The following is a 20,670-nucleotide window of genomic DNA, read 5'->3' on the forward strand; positions in this document are numbered from 1 at the left end:
TTTATTCTTGCTCAAAAAACTCCTGTGGCTTATTTTTCAAATTATCATGTTTAGTTTCTAAATATCTGCGCAAGAGCGAAGGATTCCTGCGAGAGAGTAACGGTTAATGTGATTGGATGTTAATTATTTGACTAGGCTTCCTTAAACTAGATGGTTTAATTTCATTTTTGGCAGTGAAACGAGGCTACGTAGGCGAGGAAAAAAAACTCACCCAAATGTATAGCACAGTTGGAAAATATAAATGTACTGTTTTAAAACAAATGTGAATCACATTTTTATTTGGCGTACCCCCTTACAGCATTGCGCGTATCCCAGTTTGGGAATACCTGTTTTAAATTAAATAAAACGTTACCTCATCAGTATAGCTGGTAGGGTAGTGTTTACAATGCTTCCTCATTATCCTAGCAGATAAAATGCATTTTATAACATAAGGAATGCGCGTTTTCACCCATTCCAGGCAGAGTGGGTGGACACACTACCCTTTCATTTAATTTCCTTTTATCTGTTCCTGATATTGTCATTCCTGGTTTTGTCATTCCTGGTTCTGTACCTGTGTTGGCAGATCCAGGGCCAAGAAGCCCACTGTTATTCTGAATTCCTTAATGACAGTTCCTGTTGGTACGCCTCTCTTTGATTGGTTGTGATGTCTTCACGGCAACACAAAGTGCAGCTCTGTTGTTACAACTGCATGGGTCAAGCAGATTCACCTTTTGAAAGGGTTAACAAGCCCCAGGAGTATAGGATGAGGTCTGGCCATGAGGGTCAAGGTTCAGGTCAAATAAGGTATACACACAAAGAACATTAGGTGAATACAAACACTGTGTGAATGGTGTGGAGATGGAGTGAGTTGTACATTGGTGAGTATGGGGTTGTGTGTGTGTGTGTGTGTGTGTGTGTGTGTGTGTGTGTGTGTGTGTGTGTGTGTGTGTGTGTGTGTGTGTGTGTGTGTGTGTGTGTGTGTGTGTGTGTGTGTGTGTGTGTGTGTTGTGTGCCAACACACTGACTCAACTCCAGCCACTTTAATAATGGGAATTGATGGGAAATTATGTAAAATATATCACTAGCCACTTTAAACAATGCTACCTAATATAATGTTTACATACCCTACATTATTCATCTCATATGTATATGTATATACTGTACTCTATATCATCTACTGCATCTTTATGTAATACATGTATCACTGGCCACTTTAACTATGCCACTTTGTTTACATACTCATCTCATATGTATATACTGCACTCAATACCATCTACTGTATCTTGCCTATGCCGCTCTGTACCATCACTCATTCATATATCTTTATGTACATATTCTTTATCCCCTTACACTTGTGTCTATAAGGTAGTAGTTTTGGAATTGTTAGCTAGATTACTTGTTGGTTATTACTGCTTTGTCGGAACTAGAAGCACAAGCATTTCGCTACACTCGCGTTAACATCTTCTAACCATGTGTATGTGACAAATAAAATTTGATTTGATTTGATTTATATATATATATATATATATATATAAAAGCCTCCTAAGCCTGTAGTTGATTGATCTAGCCCCAGGACTTACTATGGTCTGTATTTTAGAGGGACTTTGCATCACAGCAACACACACACACATACACACAGAGAGAGAGAGCTAATACAGATAGAGATTAAGTGGCTACTAACAGAGTTGATAACATTAAATCAAGGATGGCACGGGCCACTTGGATCTTAATCGCGTCGCTGATTCATGGCGTGTGTGTGTGAGAGAGAGAGAAAGAGATCACCTTGGGGCTAAACAAAAACACAGCATTAAGTGCCTTCCATTATAGGGGATTCCCGATCACCCATCAACATGACATATAATACTACACAATGGTTTCACTTCATCAAATCAATATACTGTAGCTGTGTATACTTGGTGTTCACGATCTGGATACAATTGAGGTGGTGCCAAGGATCAATTTCACTTGAATTCGGGACATGAACTAGATATGAAGAAACAATTTGTCACAAAATCACCGTACAGAGATGGGCAAAAAAGCATTCTCTGGCCCTTCCTCTTCGACTTAGCTATTAAGGGACATTAAATTGCAGGAGCTCACCTCCTTAAATTGGTTTAAAGCTAGGGACAATGAAGTCGGGGGCGGGCAATGTTTTGACCCCTAGATGCATCACACCTCCCCAAATAATTTGTGCCTTATTGGCATCCTCATGCTTCCCATCTGAAACAGTTTGGAACAGTTTGTGCACATATTATGAAGACATTTTGTGATGTGTTTGTTCGTTTTGTTCATCTTCAATGGTCATTGGTCAACAGTAGGGATTCTTCAATGAAATGTTTGTTGTCATTCAAAGATAGACGACTCGTTTTCATGCACATTTTTTCACTTGAGAAATACTGGACCAAACATATTAGTTAGATGTAAAATTGCATGACTAAGAGCTCCTTTGCAAAATGTTTTAAACTGTACTGCTCTGTGTTTTATATTGTAGATGAGTCTAAAACTTTGTGTGCTGCTATTTTAGTCAGGTCTCTTTTAGATTTTTAATATCAATGAGACTAATCTGGTAAAATAAAGCTAAAATAAAATGAATACATTAAAACACAAAACATCAACAATTTTCACTTGAATTTGAACGGATTTCTTGATTTCGGTTGAATTAAAAAGGAATTGAATGGTTAACATACGCCAACTTAATCATTGCCACCTAATCAATGATAACCAGAGACACATCAGAGCTATTAGCTGTCTTTCTCTCTCCCTCTGAACGTGCACGTGAAGTGGACAATTTGCATTGAAAAGATAAGGATAACATCAGCGTATGACAATGAACAAATAGGCCTAGACTTACTTGCCAGTAAGATGCACTCAGGAGTCATAAGATCAATGTGTTCTAACATTTATTACAAATATTTGTTCAATAAAATATAAACAATTTACAGAACCGTTTGGCAATTTGTTCGTTGAAGACATTGCTAGTCGCCAAGTACTCTAGTATCAAACAACATCAGTATCAGTTTCCTGGTTTAAAACCCTTTAAAAACCGAACTTCACAACAACACTAGAGTAAAAGGTTTTAGCCATTTAGCCTCACGCACGCACGCACACACTCTCTCTCTCACACACACACACACACACACACACACACACACACACACACACACACACACACACACACACACACACACACACACACACACACACACACACACACACACACACACACACACACACACACACACAAGGTAGAGACCATATAGTATAAAAAATAAAGTGATCATAATCAAATGAAGGTCAAACTGAAATAAGTAAAACTTTTGCACAGGTTCAAATCAAAGACAGCTCCTTACAAAAACAAACAAACAACCAAACAAATAATTAGTGTCAAGACGAGCACAACTGAACAACTAAGCCTATCGTGCGTTTTACATCATAATAAACATTACTAATATGTGTACTAATTCTATAATGCTTCTGAACCAAAACAACATGTATAGGCCTAGTCATATGTGCAGTGTGTCAAGAGTTTGTAGCAGCATCTGAATACTTCTTCACTGTGTGGACACTTCACGCGCCTAATGGTTATCTTTAAGTTAAACGTGGACCACCACTGTTCTGCTGGAATTCTCCAAATCATTCCGGTATTGCTCGAGCCAGTTCCTAAGCTCTGATATCCGGTAGCCCTCCGGTCCCCTGCCCCCCTGATACACGACCCGCTCATCCCTCAGGATATAAAGTCTCTCAAAATAGGCTCCGTAAGCCGCGTTGGACGAGTTGTCCATAGTATCCACCACCACACTGCTGCAGGGAACCTCCGAGTGCATCAGCTGAGCGGCTTTCAGTCTGTCCTCCAGACAGCAGTGCTTGGGGATCTGGTATGGCGCGTCGGAGCTCACCCAGCCGTCCGAGGGATGCGCCTCCTCGATATATACAAGCAGGGAGTCGGCGATGTCCGCATACTGGCTCGCGACGCGCTGAAACGCAGCCAGGCGCGTCATGAACGGTGGTCAGGAGCAACTGCCGAAGTTGAGGATGAGAGGTCTCCTCCCTTTCACATAGTCTAGGACCCTGACCCTGCGCCGCTCCTGCAGCTGCACAACCTCAGTGTTGGGCGCGATAAGTCCAAGGTGCGCGGATTTGAAAAAGTCTAATTTCTGCCCGTACCACACGGCCCTGAGCGACTCCAGGGTGAACATCTTGTTGGAGTCGGAGACGCAGACAGGCGGGTCTTCGGGGCTGCTGCCCTCCATCTTCAGCAGCACTTTCCTCCTGATACACAGGACGTCCAGGAGACACAGCATCAGCGCTGCCAGGAGGAACCGGGGCAGCAGAATCAGACATAGAGCTGTGTGTTTCAGGGCCAGCACCGTCAGGACACCTGCAGACTTCTGCATCTCGCCCTGCCGATGATGTCTGGCCGGCAATGTAAGCATGCAGATATAGACAATCGTATCAGTCACCTTTTCCCATCTGTTTTCAGGCTCTGTCTCACAGAGTTGTGCTTTTTATAGGTGCAGCAGGATGTGAATGAAAAACAACCCACCTCCACAGCTCGTGCCGCCCTCTCACATGGCGGGGATTACCTCCCGTCAACTGAGAGAGAGAGATGGATAGAGGAGGGAGAGAGAGATAGAGAGAGAGTGTGTGTGTGAGAGAGAGAGAGAGAGGGTGGGGGGGGGGGGGGGGGGGGGGGGGGGATCACGGCCATGGGTCCGTTTTTTTGCAGACTCAAACCTGTCACGTCGATATCTGGCACTTCTTTTGGGGTGAATCATTGTGGTTACCGGTAAATGAACTCCAAATGAAGAAATAGCATGATTTACAACAACACCCGTTTGTGGGTCAGAAAGTGACGTCAAATGAACATTAGCCTATGGTGAATTTAAACTTGACATAAATGTGATCAAAACTCACACATGTAGGGTTAAAAAAACATACCCACCTCTTCAAATCAAACACAATGATAAAGACAGAATCTGTCATTTTTGTGATTAAAACAATTTAGACTGTTGTGATCAGTTTGAGAAGAAATACATATTCCATGTTCATGCTGTTGAATCGGTGACGTATTGAATATAAACGTATAGGAATGAAATAGGTCTAGAGCAATTCATTATTTTTGTTGATTAATTTAAATGTATGCCCAATCATTACGTGTATCTATGCCCTTTGATTACTTGTTTCACGAACCTGGGTGATTTGAAAGAACACGAAAAGGCTTGAACGCTTCTTCTTCTTTGTGTATTTCAGATAAGGGGTTTTAACATTCACAAAATCTTTTCACACTAGACGGCGCTCTCGCATACCAATGATGTGCAGTGCGCATTGGGCACCTCCAAAAAATCATCGGTTATCTGAGGTCAGTATCCTCCCCTCTCTCGCAACTTTCCCAATGCGACTGTTACGTACCTGATTCCTTCTCAAGGCAACGAGATAGATTACTCACCCCTATAAAACTGAGTTATGAAATGATATCCGGTATGACAGGTGGTGTTACAGACAAGGGAAACGATGATAATAATAATACTATTATTAATAATAATAACAATAATAAATATTGTATTTCACTTATATAAAGCTAGCTTTTCATTACATAAAAACATCTCCAAGCGCTGTTAAGCTAAGCAGTAAGCAGCAACAACAGGAAACAAGCAACTTAAAACAACAACATAATTAATCATGCGTTGTCGACGGTCAAGAGCCTGAAGGTTGAGACAGTTAATGGCTTGATTGAGGTCAGCGGACAGAGGAGGTGGTCAAATGGGAGCGTCGGTAGCAGGCAGGCAGGCAGGCAGCACGTTGTCATCGCGGTGTCTAGCCATCCACGCTGTCTGTGGTTTCTTAGTAGAACTCGGTCAGATCAGATGAAGTTAGAGTAAAGTCTAATTGCTGACAAGAAAACCTAAGTTCAGAGATTTTTTGGGGGGTGGATGATGGCCATGCTTAGGGTAACAAACTATAAAGGAAAATACCTGGCTACATCTGACTGTTTTTGGTTAAATAACCTTTTTTTTTCAGGAAAGGGGCATTTTGATCAGCTACCAGGGTAAGAAGATGCCACCACCCCAACTCCACTCCTCTATTGGCGTCAATTTACCCCAACAGAGGATTGTGCCATAGGGTTTCACAGATGTGTCCCTATTTTTACCTCACTTGCACATACATTCTCTTTTTTCTTTGACCTTTTCCTTACAAACGTTATGTACAGTTCATTTAAACTCATGATCATTTGAATAAGGCAAGATTTTAAATCCCAGCAGTCTTTAAAATGAAATTCAAGAGCAAAAGGTTTTCAATAGTTTGTAATGTTTATACAATTTTTTGAACACATTTATTATAATATAACTGATTAAATATTGATTAAGCACACACACACACACATTTTCAATAGCATTCAGGGCACAACAAAGTACCTCTTTGGGGGGGGGGGGGGTGTAGTTATTTTAAAAATATATGTTATTTTTTCTGAGGGGAGGGGGCTGTGGGTGGGACGGGGGTTCTCGGATGGTTGAGGGGCAGCTCTTGGGGAACTGTGGGGGGGGGGGGGGGGGGGGGATCTTGGAGGGCTGGCGGTTGAGAGCTTGGGCCGGTGGCTGATGGATCGCTGGTTCAGGTCCCTGTTTTTTGACCTTGACCTATTCTGACCCTAACCCTAAACCGTAACCCCTAATTTGACCCTGACCCCTATTCTAAACCCAACCTCTATTCTGACCCTAACCCTTATTCTAACTCAGACCCCTAACCCTGCCAATCCTGCTAACTGGGGGATAGCTAGCTATGTTAGCATACATTATCTTATGCTAACTCACTGGCTATCATTTATTTTACCTCAGACTTTCTACTAGTGAGGTTTCTAGCTAGCTAACTGGCAGATGTTAGCTTATGCTAACTAGGTGGCTAGCATTTATTTGACCTCAGACTTTCTGCTAGTGAGGTTGCTAGACCCCAGACCCCTAACCCTAATCCTGCTAACTGGGGGATAGCTAGCTATGTTAGCATACATTATCTTATGCTAACTCACTGGCTATCATTTATTTTACCTCAGACTTTCTACTAGTGAGGTTTCTAGCTAGCTAACTGGCAGATGTTAGCTTATGCTAACTAGGTGGCTAGCATTTATTTGACCTCAGACTTTCTGCTAGTGAGGTTGCTAGTTGGCTAATTGGGCTAACAGCCTAACCAGTGAAGGCAGCTGAGGGGAGGACAGCTCATAATAATTGGTAGAATGGAGTCAATGGAGTGGTATCAAACACATGGAAACCATGTGTTTGATGTGTTTGATACCATTCCATTGCCTCCATTCCAGCCATTATTATGAGTTTCCTCCCCTCAGCAGCCTCCACTGATACTAACCTAACATATTACTTACTCAAAAACAATACGAAACAATTCTCTAAACAAATTGATTTATCTTAAGGCTTCCCAACATTTATATTTAATTGAAAAAAAATATGGATCTGATTCATTGGATTATATCTACAACTTTTTGTAAATTACCAAAACTTTGATCAATTTACCTCAAAATTGTTTTGATGTAATGACTTCAAAATGTTTTTTGAAACAGAGGAAATTTGTAGTGGCAGCCAGAGGAACTGTTGAACTTTTATCTTTTGGGGGGACATCTCATGTTTTTTGTGATAATTGCAGGGGGATGTCTTACCCCAAGGGGCCCCATACTACCTTACTAACCACTGGATTAGAATCTAGCTAGCTACTCTTCACTACTATCAAAGTACAGCATACACTTGAGTGATGCTACGGCAGTCACGAGGCACCAGAAAGCACACCACAATCCATCATAACACCATAATCCAGTTAGTGTGTTGAGGAACTAATCAACCATACGTGTCTAGTCACAAAATATGTTAAATAAATGGACCAAGTCATGTAGGAAACCTACAGGCCTACATTTAAAAACACTTTGACCTTTTTATTTCCATGAACTGATTCAGACTCACTTATATTGTGGTGAAATAACTAATCCAAATAGACAAGAATGTGCTGATTCGTGTCAATGTAAAAATGGAATAAAGCAGGAAAACATGCTTTATTGCTAATCACAATGGTTGTTAAACAACAGGGGGGTCTAATCCTGAATGCTGATTAGTTAAAACCGCATTCCAGACGGTGTCTATTCCACAAGTTACCACCGGCTAAATCTATTACGTTAAAATGCCTATTTTAAATGCCTATTTTTTTCAGCAGGTATATCTCTCTGATCACCCCCAAACCCAATTCTTCCTTTGGCTGCCTCTCCTTCGAGTTCTCTGCTGACTGGAACGAACTACAAACATTTCTGAAACTGGAAACACTTATCTCCCTCACTAGCTTTAAGCACCAGCTGTCAAAGCAGCTCACAGATTACTGCACCTGTACATAGCCCATCTATAATTTAGCCCAAACAACTACCTCTTCCCCTACTGTATTTATTTATTCATTTATTTTGCTCCTTTGCACCCCATTATTTATATTTCTCTTTGCACATTCTTCCACTGCAAATCTACCATTCCAGTGTTTTACTTGCTATATTGTATTTACTTCGCCACCATGGCATTTTTTTGCCTTTACCTCCCTTATCTCACCTCATTTGCTCACATCGTATATAGACTTATTTTTCTACTGTATTATTGACTGTATGTTTGTTTTACACCATGTGTAACTCTGTGTTGTTGTGTGTGTCGAATTGCTTTGCTTTATCTTGGCCAGGTCGCAATTGTAAATGAGAACTTGTTCTCAACTTGCCTACTTGGTTAAATAAAGGTGAAATAAAATAAAATAAATACAATTTACTCTGTTCCATCTGACTGTGCAATCCACTGTCTCATCAGCCCAGCCAGGCAATTTATAAACTTGATCTCCAGTAAAAAAAACAACTAGACATTATCTCACATTCTTTTAGACTAACATTTAGCTTTCAACAGTGGATATTCGTATAAACCTTGCTGCCTGCCTCTCCGACATTTGAAACATTGTTTCTATGTTCAAATTCGATCTCCAGCTGTCCCATACTAATGAACGTGTCGGGAGTCAGGGACGAGACAGACAGGCAGCGTTTTTTTCAGCCAGTCGAAATCATGAATCAACTGGCATCATTTTTATGGATATATACAAAGAAATGTCAATTGATAAAGGTAAAACAGAATGAAGTGCAGCTAGTTTGCAGTCTATCCAGCTTCATTTTGAAGTGTAGTCTGGCCCAGGGGTGCGAAGGTGAACAGAAAGGCACTGGAGCGATGAACCGCCCTTGCTGTCTCTGCCTGGCCGGTTCCCCTCTCTCCACTGGGATTCTCTGCCTCTGACCCTATTACGGAGGCTTACTAGTGATCTTCCATGCCGTCAATAGGAGGAGCTCGTCATTTGAGGAGGTTGAGTTACTGACATGGTCTTCCTGTCAGGGTTGGTGCCACCCTCGGGTTCGTGCCGTGGGGGAGATCTTCGTGGGCTATACTCAGCCTTGTCTCAGGGTAGTAAGTTGGTGGTTTGCGGTTATCCCTCTAGTGGTGTGGGGGCTGTGCTTTGGCAAAGTGGGTGGGGTCATATCCTGCCTGGTTGGCCCTGTCCGGGGTGTGTCTCCCGACCCCTCCTGTGTCGGGAGACACAGTGTATGTGTTGGGGGGCTAGAGTCAGTCTGTTATATCTGGTGTAATTCTCCTGTCTTATCCGGTGTCCTGTGTGAATTTAAGTATGCGCCCTCTAGTTCTTTCTTTCCCTCTATCTCCCCTCCCGGATGACCTGAGCCCTGGGACCATGCCTCAGGACTACCTTGGCTTGATGACTCCTTGCCGTTCCGGACATGCTGTTTTTTAATCTCTCTCTCTACCGCACCTGCTGACACGAACTCTGAATGCTCGTCTATGAAAAGCCAACTGACATTTACTCCTGAGGTGCTGACCTGTTGCACCTTCTACAACCACTGTGATTATTATTATTTGACCCTGCTGGTCATCTAAGAACCTTTGAACATCTTGGCCATGTACTGTTATAGTCTCCACCTGCCACAGCCAGAAGAGGACTAGCCACCCCTCATAGCCTGGTTCCTCTCTAGGTTTCTTCCTAGGACCCTGCCTTTCTAGAGAGTTTTTCTTAGCCACCATGCTTCTACATCTGCATTGTTTGCTGTTTAGGGTTTTAGGCTAGGTTTCTGTATATCCCTTTGTGACATCGGCTGATGTAAAAAGGGCTTTATAAATACATTTGATTGATTGTGTTAGCTGTGTTGTTGGCTAGCTCCTCTGAACAAGTGTCCTGACGAGTGAGCACAATTTTCATGCTCACTCCTTGTTATGGATGTATCCAAATAAATGCCACTAGAAAACAGTTTAAACAAATGCACATCCAGCTACTTTGCTGTTGTTCTGGCTGCACTTTTTGACGTGACTGTAAGTTAGCCATAGTTTTTATTTTGTATTTTATTAAGGATCCCCACTAGCTGCTGGCTAGCTAGCAAGCAAGGGACAAGAACGTTGCCAGCCAGTATGGCAATGGAACATTTAGACTGAACGACTGGGTCGCCTCTCTGGCAACCGAACCGATAGAATGAATTAACAGCCGGCTTGGGTAGCAACTCTAGATTTGTGTCGGAACTATATCTTGTGGAAGGATGAAATAGTATGAATAAATTCATAAAAGTAAAAAAATTTATGAAGATATGTCAATCATTATTTGAATATGTTGGTAATCTGTTGTATAAAATGGATAATGCCCTCGAAGCCGGTGTTTGGAGGATATATTGGCACAGTTTGCCTCAACTTAGTCTCGGCCTAACAACACCCATTCCAATATATCCAAACACCGGATTCTCGGCACTATCACTTAGAGATCGATTATGATGTCATGACTTTTTGATTAGATGTAAATTGGTGAAATAGAAATATGTTGCTGCTTTGGACAGTGCGTCCTTCACCGTGCATGCGTCATACACCGGCAAGACGTAGGCCTATATAACAATCTCTATTTAGATCATATTATATTGTGGGGAATCAAGATATCTGTTTCAATTTATCTCTATTTCAGTGCTGTCTTCAATTCAAACACAATTTAACATATCTTAACATAGATAAGTATAAGAATTAGTTCAACACCCCATTGTTTTCAGCCCCAGAATAATTCATGCCATTATAATGAACCTGTTAAAATAATGCAATAGTGTCACTGTCAAATATCTATGCACATCTCCATGTTGCACTTTCCATTCTCCAATAATAGGCTTCGATGGTCTATTTTGGTATACACTCTTTGTAGGTCTATGCACATAGCCGCAGGAAGTAGGGCTATTGAGGGTGCTGCAGCACCCCCTGAAATGTTTCATTGTAATTGTATTTTATTTAACCTTTATTTAACTAGGCATGTCAGTTAAGAACAAATTCTAATTTACAATGATGTCCTACCAAAAGGCAAAAGGCCTCCTGCAGGGATGGGGGACTGGGATTACAAATAAAATAAAAATATAGGACAAAACACACATCACGACAAGAGAGACACCACAACACTACATAAACAGAGACCTAAAACAACAACATAGCACGGCAACAACACAGCATAGTAGCAAGACAACATGACAACAACATGGTTGCAACACAACAGCAGCACAACATATTAGTAGCACAAAACACGGTACAAAATTATTGGGCAAAGACAACAGCAGAAAGGGCAAGAATCATAATAATAGAACAATTATTATATAAAAAAATTGTGTATTTGAGAATTTACAAAATAATTCTCACAAAAGCAGTGCACTGGGCCTTTACTAGCTCTGTATTAGCAGACCGATATCACCATCTGTAGCAAGGAAAAACTGTATTAATTCTACAACCCCCTGAGAAAAGATTCTCAGCCCCCCTCCCCTATCTTGTGATTTATCTGTTAATTGATCTTGTTAATTGATAGCATAAAGCAGATGTGCTTTGCCAAACAACACTTAGTTGCCTGACCGCTCACATGAGACTTTGTGTAGCTCAGGCTAAATGCAGTCTTGACTTTTGAAGATGACCTGGCTTCCATGTACCAGTCTGCTACATTGGTACCCGTGACCCGGATTATACAGTGATGTATGTCAAACAGCTGCTAGGTTTACCGCTGAGAGAGAAGGAGGAGGTGTTTCCTTGAACTATGTAACCTTGAAACCTGGGAGGTGAGGAGGTGAAGTGACAAAGTCACACACACAAACATTATTATTTTAGTGCCCTGTTGCATAAAATATGCAAGTATTCTGTATATTTGTATTCTTCATTTCACTTTGTCATTTAGGTCATTATTGAGGAGTCACTACAATGTCATTGATCCATCCTTAGTTTTCTACCATCACAGACATTGAACTCTGTAGATGTTTTAAAATCCCCAATGGCCTTATAGTAACATCCCTGAGCAGTTTAATTCCTGCAGATCAGTTCAGAAGGACGACTGAAACTTTGATGTGCCTGTGTTGTTTAATATACACTGAGAGTGCAAAACACCTTTTGCCCACAGAACAGCCTCAATTTACCAGGTCATGGACTACAAGGTGTCAAAAAGGTTCCACAGGTATGCTGGCCCATGTTGACTCCAATGCTTCCCACAGTTGTGTCAATTTGGCTGTATGTCTTTCAGGTGGTGGACCACTTAAATATTTTGTCTTGCCCAATCACCTTCTGAATGGCACACATACACAATCCATGTCTCAATTGTCTCGAGGCATAAAAATCTTTATTTAACCTGTCTCCGCCCCTTCATCTACACTGATTTAAGTGGACGTAACAGGTGACATCAATAAGGGATCATAGGTTTTACCTGGTCAGTCTATGTCATGGAAAGAGCAGGTGTTCCTAATGTTTTATACACTCAGTGTATAATCCACCGAATAATTATTAACTTGACCATGCTTAAAGATATTTTCCAATGTCTGATTCGTAATTGTTACCCATCTACCAATCACTGCCCTTCTTTATGAGGCTTTAGAAAAGCTCCCTGGTCTTTGTAGTTGTATCTGTGCTTGAAATTCTATACTTGACTGAGGGACCTTACAGATGTCATATGTGTGGGGGACAGAGGATCATGTCAACCCCTGTTATTTCACACAGAGTGAGTCCATGTAACTTATTATGTGATTTGTTAAGCCATGTTTTACTCCTGAACTAATTTAGGCTTGCCTAAACAAAGGGTCTGAATCCTTATGCAATTACTACATTTTAGTTATACATTTTGTATTTAAATCCCACTTTGTAACGCAATAAAATGTGAAGAAATCCAAGGGGTCTGGACAGTTTTGCAAGGCAGAGTCCATAGAAAGCACAGGTCAGAGGGGGATCAGACTGTAAATGTGCTGACACGGACAAGTGGTGTAAGAAATGATCCTATAGCCTCTTAAACTCTGCTAACTCTACTACATTTTTCACACAGCAATTATAATCACCCACTCAACATGTTTAAATGGCAGATTAGTTTCAAAGTACATCCTATCTCTGTGGTCAAATAACACCCTCTTTTTCATTAGGTGTTCTTCCTGAAAGGCAAGCACATCTCCGGGAATTGTCATACTTTTTCTTTTTAGCCTTCTGCAGCCACCTTAAACGCCATAACTGTAAAGCTACCAACACCAAAAAATGGGTTTTTACTACTTTTAAAGGATCAAAATGCCAGATCAGCCTTTGTCTCTCCGAGAAACATCTGGCGATTCAAAATAACAACCCACACAAAAATCTGGCTTTTTAACGTAATGTCAAATCAGTACTGCTCTATGGATTAGAAACATGGAGGACAAAAAAACAAACAATAAAGTCAACCCAAATGTTCCTAAATAAGTGCCTATGACAGATCCTGCACATCAGTTGGTCTGACAAGGTTACCAACATCATTCCTGTGGAAGAGGACATCCGAAGGAGAAGACAGGGATGCATCGACTACACCCTCTGAAGCCCCCTCCAACATCACCAGGCAAACCCTATCCTGGAACCAGCGAGGGAAACGGAAGAAGGGTCACCCAAGAAACACCTGGAGGCTAGGCAGACACCAAAATATCCTGCATGGGGTGGAACTAGATTGAGAAGACAGCCCAGAACTGAGTATGATGGAGAGGAGTTGTCAATGGCATATGCTCCCTAGGAAGCCACGGGTCTAAGTACGTAAGTATACTTTTAACACTGCAACCAGTGTTTGCATAAATCCCAATACATTTCAATGGCCATACACTTGAATGGTAAAAGTTTGCACCGTAACTAATCTTCAACCGTTTAAGCTGGAAGGGTCATTCAAACTTTCAAACGTGCAGACTGGTCTGGAATAGGTTGTTTGTGTACAGCCTTTTGGACTGTATCCATTTCAAATGTTCATAAAAGCTCCATGGGCTTGAATGGGAAGCATTTGGATTTGCCACTTCTCTTGAACCGTTAAAGCTACAAATACCAAACCAATGTTGATATGTAAAGACTAACTCCTTTTAGATTGCTATAGGTACTTTTTGAACTATAACCGTTTTCAATTTGCACAAAACGTCTAAAGTCTTCTGAGGCTAAATTTGGAATTGTCACTGCTCTGGATCCATTTCAGCGACTAACACCAATCTGACGTTGAAATATACCGGCTGACTCAACTTAGATGGCTTCAACACAGCTTTTTACTTCATAAATCGTAGACTATAAAGCTTGTTGTATTCCCATTCATTTCAATGGGTAAATGCAGGCTTCAACATTCTGAACTGAAATGGTTTAAATGGTTTATGATGATTTATAAAATGGGTTGTTTGGATCCTGTATGCTGATTAGTTGATAGCAGGGAATTGTTCACCACAATCCCTGGGTAATGCATCTTAACATTGCCATTTGTATTGTCAATGTGCATCCACTGTCCCACAGCGCAGCCAGGCAATCCATACTTCATCTCCCATGGAAAAATGGTCTAGACATTATTTCCCCATGCTACTAGGCTAGCATTTGGTTTGCAACAAGTGGGTTTTGTCTAAATCTTGTTGTCTGCCTCTCCACCCTGTGCAACAATATTGCAATTTGCAATCTCCACCCGTGCCATAGAGAGACTGAACGCGCAGAACTAACAGATTCTCTGAGCCAGGCAAATTCATTTATCAGGATGATTGTAATGGATATACAGTGCCTTGCGAAAGTATTCAGCCCCCTTGAACTTTGCGACCTTTTGCCACATTTCAGGCTTCAAACATAAAGATATAAAACTGTATTTTTTTGTGAAGAATCAACAACAAGTGGGACACAATCATGAAGTGGAACGACATTTATTGGATATTTCAAACTTTTTTTACAAATCAAAAACTGAAAAATTGGGCGTGCAAAATTATTCAGCCCCTTTACTTTCAGTGCAGCAAACTCTCTCCAGAAGTTCAGTGAGGATCTCTGAATGATCCAATGTTGACCTAAATGACTAATGATGATAAATACAATCCACCTGTGTGTAATCAAGTCTCCGTATAAATGCACCTGCACTGTGATAGTCTCAGAGGTCCGTTAAAAGCGCAGAGAGCATCATGAAGAACAAGGAACACACCAGGCAGGTCCGAGATACTGTTGTGAAGAAGTTTAAAGCCAGATTTGGATACAAAAAGATTTCTCAAGCTTTAAACATCCCAAGGAGCACTGTGCAAGCGATAATATTGAAATGGAAGGAGTATCAGACCACTGCAAATCTACCAAGACCTGGCCGTCCCTCTAAACTTTCAGCTCATACAAGGAGAAGACTGATCAGAGATGCAGCCAAGAGGCCCATGATCACTCTGGATGAACTGCAGAGATCTACAGCTGAGGTGGGAGACTCTGTCCATAGGACAACAATCAGTCGTATATTGCACAAATCTGGCCTTTCTGGAAGAGTGGCAAGAAGAAAGCCATTTCTTAAAGATATCCATAAAAAGTGTTGTTTAAAGTTTGCCACAAGCCACCTGGGAGACACACCAAACATGTGGAAGAAGGTGCTCTGGTCAGATGAAACCAAAATTGAACTTTTTGGCAACAATGCAAAACGTTATGTTTGGCGTAAAAGCAATACAGCTGAACACACCATCCCCACTGTCAAAGATGGTGGTGGCAGCATCATGGTTTGGGCCTGCTTTTCTTCAGCAGGGACAGGGAAGATGGTTAAAATTGATGGGAAGATGGATGGAGCCAAATACAGGACCATTCTGGAAGAAAACCTGATGGAGTCTGCAAAAGACCTGAGACTTGGACGGAGATTTGTCTTCCAACAAGACAATGAACCAAAACATAAAGCAAAATCTACAATGGAATGGTTCAAAAATAAACATATCCAGGTGTTAGAATGGCCAAGTCAAAGTCCAGACCTGAATCCAATCGAGAATCTGTGGAAAGAACTGAAAACTGCTGTTCACAAATGCTCTCCATCCAACCTCACTGAGCTCGAGCTGTTTTGCAAGGAGGAATGGGAAAAAATGTCAGTCTCTCGATGTGCAAAACTGATAGAGACATACCCCAAGCGACTTACAGCTGTAATCGCAGCAAAAGGTGGCGCTACAAAGTATTAACTTAAGGGGGCTGAATAATTTTGCACGCCCAATTTTTCAGTTTTTGTTTTGTTAAAAAAGTTTGAAATAACCAATAAATGAAGCCTGAAATGTGGCAAAAGGTCGCAAAGTTCAAGGGGGCCGAATACTTTCGCAAGGCACTGTATTCAAAGAATAACAAAGGTAAAGCAAACAAAAATGTACATAGTTTGCTGTCATTTCAGCTTTAATGTGATTGTGTGTAAGCTTTAGTTGGCTAGCTAGCGGAGGAGAAGTAGCTAGCCTGCATGGCAACTTTTTTTGCTTAGAACGTTTGGAATGGACAACCAGCCCGTTTGGCTAGCAACTTCAGAATCTCAGAACTAATAAATGTATTTTGCCTGGACTATATTGTTTGGTAGAAGGATGAAACAAAACAAATGTACTCATTAAAATAATGTTTGTAATGAAAACATATCGTTTGTCTTTTTAAAATATTTTGGCAACCATTTTATATAAGCATTAAGGCACTCGAACCCGGGAATTATTGCCAAAAAACACCCTCCTGTTTCCCCGGGCCTTCGCTTCATGTCGGGCCTAAGAACAACCCTTTGCCAGTTATTCCAACAATAATTATTGGGTTCTCATGCCTTATTGTTAAATAGTACTCACTCAAGCCTACTATACTAGCCCACTATAGATGCGGTAAAGGCGTCAATGGAACGCAGAGGTTGCATTGACCAGATTGGCACACATTCAACAAATCTGATATAACAAAGTGGATATCCGTCAAATCCGTTAGGATTGATGTATTGTAACAGGCCCACAATGTGGTTATTTAAGTCTGATTTGGATATATTTGTCTGTTTTTCACTGCATAATAAGTAAAAGTAGTCCCTTTTCAGGTTTAGAAGAAGTGAGTGCTAAATGCTAACTCTCGTTCGTAGAAGCTGGTTTGCGTAGCTAGCATACAGAAATCAGTGGTGGTAGTCAAAGTATTTTCTAACTGTAATGCAGTTGATTAGTAACAATGACCTGAACATGTGTTGTGGTTGACATCCATACAAGCATTATACTCAAGATATTTTTCTCAACATAGTGTGAAATACACATATTAAGAATAGCCTAAATGTAGGGTAATTTTGCTGGGGGACAATGAGGCGATTCAGATCTTTCCTCCAGGCATTTCCATGGCAATTACATTGTTTTGGTTGAGTTCAATTGACCTCTTTACTCCATCTATATAACTGACCAAATGACCATCATGTCTCAATAGCAAGCAAATGTAGTGGTGGCGAATGCTGCGTTCAGTGCGCGGTTCTGTGCATGTGTCTGATATGGAACATTTTGATATTGATTTGACTGTTGTAACACTTGCAGTACCTCATCATGCTTGATATTTCATCAAATATGAAACATCACACTTAGTGTAAATCTTTTTAGTACGCATTCACCATCACTTGTATTTGAAAATTATGTTGTAAAATAAATGTTCATTGATGCTATGAAATGACTCCAATGTCTCGGGTAACAATTACTTTTTTTTAATGAAATTGAGCACATCAACTTTGATTAAGACCATAATAGAAACTGTACAGCTTACGACCTTTGTTTGATGTCATTCTTCATTGGAGACTACCTGTGCTGGAAGACATCTGCAAGAGGATGCTGGCAGGCATACATTTGAAATGAATGTCAAGTCAATTATCCAATTTGTTGTTATTTTTGTTTGCATTGTTGTAAAAACACTACCAAACTTAATTTGAAACTTGTACTTAAGTCGTTTTTTTTAAGAGGGCTACTTTTCATTTTACTTGAGTAAATTACAATCTAAGTAACAGCACTTTTACTTAAGTACATTTTTTCAATACTCTACCCACCTCAGCTACTACTACCATTACTACTGCCATCACTGCCACTACCACTACCACCACCGCGACCACTACTATTTCACAACCATAAACACTAGCAAGCACACACATTCACTTCAGTAAATGCCCTTTTCTAGTAAAGATGTAGTTGTTTATTATGATCAGCCCTGTTATCTGAACATCAGTCAGGCTGCTTCACTTCAACCGAGGGAATGGACTATGTCATGATTCTGCTTACGTATTACGATCACTATGAGCCGGCAGGCTCTGTCGATTATTCTTTATCATCAAATAATTTGTTGCTGAAATACAGTGCTGGCTCCTCAGTTACCTTTATTAGGCCCTGCTCGGCGCTTGGCAAGGGAACCCAGGTCACACAAGGACAGACCAGAATAGGAAAAACAGCCCAGCCAGAGCCTGCAGCCTGCAGCCAAGCTATAAGAATGGCAGAAATCCAGCAGCACCAACTACTGTTAGTACATCAGCCAGAGAGAGAGAGAACAATCCCAAGGCCATTTACCAAGGAACCACTGGGCAGAGAAACACACACTTCAACTACTATACACTATAGGCCTACCACCAGAGCCAGATATATGATAAGCACCATACATGGATCAGTTACAGTGCATTTGGAAAGTATTCAGACCTCTTGACTTTCCCACGTTTTGTTACTTTACAGCCTTATTCTAAAATGTATGTGTATTTTTTTGGTCCCCTGAGTGGCGCAGCGGTCTAAGGCACTACATCACAGTGCTAGAGGTATTACTACAGACCCGGGTTCATTCCCGGGCTGTGCCGCAACCGGCTGTGGCCGGGAGTCCCGTAATACAGCGCACAATTGGCCCAGCATCGTCTGGGTTAGAGGAGGGTTTGACCGGTGGGGCTTTCAACGCTCTCTAGCGACTCCTTGTGGTGGGCCGGGTTCCTGCAGGCTGATCCAGGACGAGCGGTGTTTCCTCTGACACATTGGTGCTTCCGTGTTAAGCTGGCAGGTGTTAAGTAGTTCGGTTAGGCGGATCATGTTTCGGAGGACGCATGACTCCACCTTAGCCTCTCCTCGAGCCCGTTGTGGCAATGAGACAAGATTGAAAAAGGTGGATAAAATATTTAAAAAACAATTTGTTTTTTTCTCATTCCACACACAATACCCCATAATGCAGGTTTTCAGAAATGTTTTCAAATGTATTAAATAAAAAATGAAATATTATATTTAAATAACTATTCTGACCCTTTAGTCAGTACTTTGCTGAATCACCTTTGGCAGCAATTATGGTCTCGAGTCTTCTTGGGTATGACCCTACAAGCTTGGCACACCTGTATTTGGGAAGTGTCTCCCATTCTTCTCTGCAGATCCTCTCAAGCTCTGTTAGAGATGTTCGATTGGGTTCAAGTCCGGGCTCTGGCTGGGCCACTCAAGGACATTCAGAGACTTGTCCCTGAGCCACTCCTGTGTTATCTAGGCTGTGTGCTTAGGGTCTTTGTCCTGTTGGAAGGTGAACCATCACCCCCAGTCTGAGGTCCTGACCACTCTGGAGCAGGTTTTCAACAAGGATCTCTCTGTACTTTGCTCCGTTCATCTTTCCCTCGATCCTGACTAGTCTCCCAGTCCCTGCCACTGAAAAATATCCCCACAGCATGATGCTGCCACCACTATGCTTCACTGCAGGGATGGTGCCAGGTTTCCTCCAGAAGTGATGTTTGGCATTCAGGCCAAAGAGTTCAAACTTGCTTTCATCAGATCAGAGAGTCTTGTTTTTCATGGTCTGAGAGTCCTTTAGGTGGCCTTTGGCAAATTCCAAGCAGGATGTCATGTGCCTTTTACTGAAGAGTGGCTTCCATCTGGCCGCTACCATAAAGGCCTGATTGGTGGAGTGCTGTAGAGATGGTTGTCCTTCTGGATGGTTCTCCCATTTCCACAGAGGAACTCTGGAATTCTGTCAGAGTGACCATCGGGTTCTTGGTCACCCCCATGACCAAGACCCTCCTCCCCCGATTACTCAGTTTGGCCGGGCGGCCAGCTCTAGGAAGTGTCTTGGTGGTTCCAAACTTCTTTCATTTAAGAATGATGGAGGCTATTGTGTTCTTTGGGACCTTCAATGCTGCAAAAATGTTACCCTCCCCAGATCTGTACTTCGTCACTATCCTTTCTCTGAGCTCTACGGACAATTCCTTTGACCTCATGGCTTGGTTTTTGCTCTGACATGCACAGTCAACTGTGGGACCTTATATAGACAGGTGTGTGCCTTTTCAAATCATGTCCAATCAATTGAATTTACCACAGGTGGACTTCAATCAAGTTGTAGAAACATCTCAAGGATAATCAATGGAACCAGGATGCACCTGAGCTCAATTTCGAGTACTATACTAATACTAATGTTTTTTAAT

The 20,670-nt window shown here is 41.5% G+C and overlaps 1 pseudogene across 1 annotated transcript; it reads right to left on the reverse strand.

Annotated features, from left to right (window-relative positions):
• Nucleotides 1-2,868: 2,868 nt before the first annotated feature.
• On the reverse strand, nucleotides 2,869-4,616 carry LOC110529843 (annotated as a pseudogene). Its single transcript, XR_005052864.1, has one exon. The product of XR_005052864.1 is annotated as a thyroxine 5-deiodinase-like (transcript).
• Nucleotides 4,617-20,670: the final 16,054 nt, after the last annotated feature.

This window comes from Oncorhynchus mykiss, chromosome 8 (genome assembly GCF_013265735.2).
Source record: "Oncorhynchus mykiss isolate Arlee chromosome 8, USDA_OmykA_1.1, whole genome shotgun sequence".
Taxonomy (NCBI): Eukaryota; Metazoa; Chordata; class Actinopteri; order Salmoniformes; family Salmonidae; genus Oncorhynchus; species Oncorhynchus mykiss.